Here is a 3,615-nt window from a genome sequence, read left to right as displayed (position 1 = left end):
GGTGAGACTTTTATGGAAGAAAGCTCAGGAACACGTGGCTGTGTTCTGCTGAATTCTCAAGTTTTTTATCAGTTTAGGTAAACACCTCCCTTTTTGCAATCATACTTTCTCTTCAGATGGAATAATGGAAATCAAGTCATACCTTGGCATCTCACTGACTTTCTCATATAAGCCCTTTGCTGGATTGTTTAAAAGTTTCTACTTATCCTAGTAGAACAATTTTACTAGGTCGTTTACAATAAATTTACAATAAACATATTACTTAATTTCATAGGTTGTGTCACAGCTGGCTGCTGGTATTTGATCCTGCCACACATTAGGTTGGTTTTGCCCAGGTTATGCTGACCTGGCGTCTGACCCAAACTGTTACCTAACTGACAGTGGCCCAATTAACAAAGTAGAGTCAGTGTCGCACATGTTAACGGTGTTCTTTCTCTTCCCTCAGCATTGGTTTACAGCCACCCCTGTAGACAGGAGACGAGGACAGCTAAACCCTAACTATTCTTATATTCATATGTGCACCAAAGCATATTTAACACCTTACTGAAAACCCGTATATATGGAATATATATATTTATTTAAATAAATCAGAAGATCAGTGTGTCCTCTCAGCTCCGGTCACACTGACCAGGAATATTTTTTAAATGAACAAAGATTTCATAAGCAATCTGTAAATATTTTATCTTCCAAGGTAAATGACAGCTAAATGTGAACAATTAAAAGCTGCAGAGACTCTTAGTGGCGAAGCAGGGGGAACGGGAGTGCAGGTCAGCTAGAACTTTTGCATTTCCTAAGGAGCCAAATACAAAATGCAGCCAAGTACCTGAACTGATGTAGGCTTGCAGCCAGCTTCATCACTGATTTACACTGACAGCCCAAAAACATTCACACAAGTGTTCTGTTCTAGAAATGTCAGGGGCATGGAGATGAGTGGAGACACACAAAACACGCTTGCCCTTTTTGAGCATGGCAATAGATTAATAATCACAAAAAGGGAGGAATGAGTTCTGGTCAACCCCCCCAAAAAGTTACACAGTCTTCCAAAGTGAGCTGGGTGGCAACTGGATCAACAAAAAAAGGCAAGAAAAATGCACAGGGGTTTCTGAGTTGGAGGGCATTTCTGGAGGGGTAACTTCAGGCAATGCAATAAACCATGGGCTTTAAGTCACACAAAAACCGTGAATCCAATTCTAATTCAACATCTATGACATACTGGTTATTCAGTCACTTTGTTTCTGTTCCCACAATACCTATGGTTATAAGATTAACCACAGCAGTGTGATTTCTGGCAAACGCTATTTTAACGACCACAAATGAAAATTTATTTTCTGTTCCAGCAGTTTCTACAGTCTCCCACTAGCAACCGCTCTTCCTGGGTTGTCAGTCGCACAAGTCTTGACTTTTTCAAACAGACTTCATCTGGGCTGTGAATCCACCTGGGGTTGTGTAACCTCTATTTTGGGAGCTGCCATCCAGCTCACTGCAGACGACTATATTTTATGGGGGGACATCAGCAAGAACCGTCTCCTTTTTCATGATTATCAATCTATTATTATGTTCAAGGGAACAAGCATGTTTTGTGCCTCAGGTGACAAACTTTTCACTATGATGTTAGCAAGCTCTTCCATACAATTGTAATTAATTTTTTATCACTTAATATTTCTTTAAAACAAACTTACCTGTTATGCATTCCAGTTAGTTGTACATCTTGTACAACTCAAAACTTGAATAAAGGAACATGAATACTGTGTTAGTGTGAAAACTACAACACAGTGTATACCATGGGATTTTTTTTTAAATTATTATTATTTTTTTTAATTACAGTGCAACTTTGCTGGGCATAATGAACATTAGAGGTCAGATGTATTGTCTGAAAGCAATAAATAAATCATCAGATAATTTGAACATCTATTTTGGGATCAGTTTTTGGATCCAACTATATCAACCTTTTATATTTTGTCATCTACTTCTCTCACAAATTAGATGGGGGTGGAAGGGAAGAAAGTAAAAGCAAGATGTCTGACGTCTTCACACACAAAAGCTTTGTGGTAACTGCAAATTAAAAAAAAAAAAAAGAAAAAGAAAGCAGCACAAGTAGTAGCTAAGGTAATTCAGCATATACAGCATTGCCATTACCCTGTAAATACTTCTATTTTCCTTTCAAGAATACCAACTTTCAAGTTGGTATTATCTTGGGGATTTATTAGTTACCTTGGCCTGGTTGAAGTGTACATAGAATAATCCCCGAGAAAAAGCTAGGATATGGTCTGATTTTTTTTTTCCATACACATGGGAATATTTTTGTCCTGCTGCAACTGAGATAGAGCAAGCCTGCAGAAGCTTGTGGAAGCTGTTCTTCAAATTAGGAAGAGGGCTGTTTTGTAGGGAGAAAGTTTTCTTAAGTAAAGTTTTCATTTATTAATTTTCTGCCATAGTCTGTTTTGCAAAACCTATATTGTATCATCCTCAACCACTGGGGATGTAAAGGGGAAAAAATTAACAGCTGTAATCTAATCCTGCAAAGTAAGTTCTCATACCTAATCAGACTGGTATTTACGGTAAAAGCACTCTCATCATGTAGACTGAAAAAGAAGCAATGCATATCGTATTTGAAGATTTTGTGAAATAAAACACCATAGTTTAAGAGAACCGCTCATCTTTTCAATATCATGCATAGGTAGCTCATAATAACTGTATGCTAATCAGTCACAGGTAGTCAGTACTTCTTGTTCCTTCTTAAGTAGGCCACTTGCTCTGTTATCTCAAATATGCACCTGTGTGTAGTGACACACCTGTATTACATTCCTGCAAGCAGTCTCCCCCTTTGCTCTTCAACAGTCTCTGAGTAAGGAAGATCCTGAAGTTGTTTCCAACACAGTGAAGTATTACAATGTCACCATACTACCAACCAGACCATCTGCAGTATTCACACCATTATTAGCAGTAGCTTCAGATTTAAAAGCTTCCTGACCACTGCATGTAGAGCAATCCAAAAACTCTAGGCATGTTTTCTTTCTTTACAGAGACAGGACTGAATCTATACTCCAGACTTCTAGACCAGGTCTAAGAGGTCAGCTCGGGACTCAGCTGCATAGACGCTTCTAGCACAGTTGGTTCTTCCATGGAGCAATTCAAATGAATTTCCACTTCTATAAGACGAGTTACAGAATGTTAAAGCAAAAAATTAGTACAAAATGTTTATTAATTGCTAATCATTCAATAGGCACAAACAAAAGATTAAATAGGTAAATTATTTTGTTCCTCAAAGGCATTATTATCCTAAAAATTACTGCCATGAAGAAGTTTACTGTCTAGTAAAAAAGTCCAACTAAACCGCATGCAGGTAAGCGTCCCAAGGCAGCACCAGGGAGCACACCTTAGGTACTTCCGAGCAGCAGCAGCAGCAGCCCCTAGTGGCACACTGGTGTTGCCTCACCACGGCCTCACAGGCCTGCAACAACCTGCTAGCTTGACAATAAGGTTCCCACATGTAAAGTACTCTTCTCCCACTTAATTGCCAATATATTAAGTTTTTCCCTTTACATCTTTAAATATGTTTTTTGAACAAGCATATTTATTCTTCCATAACTAAAATTCAGGCAAGAAGCGTACAAC

The sequence above is a fragment of the Gymnogyps californianus genome, chromosome 8 (genome assembly GCF_018139145.2).
Source record: "Gymnogyps californianus isolate 813 chromosome 8, ASM1813914v2, whole genome shotgun sequence".
In the NCBI taxonomy this organism is placed as follows: Eukaryota; Metazoa; Chordata; class Aves; order Accipitriformes; family Cathartidae; genus Gymnogyps; species Gymnogyps californianus.
This window is presented reverse-complemented; position numbering follows the sequence as displayed.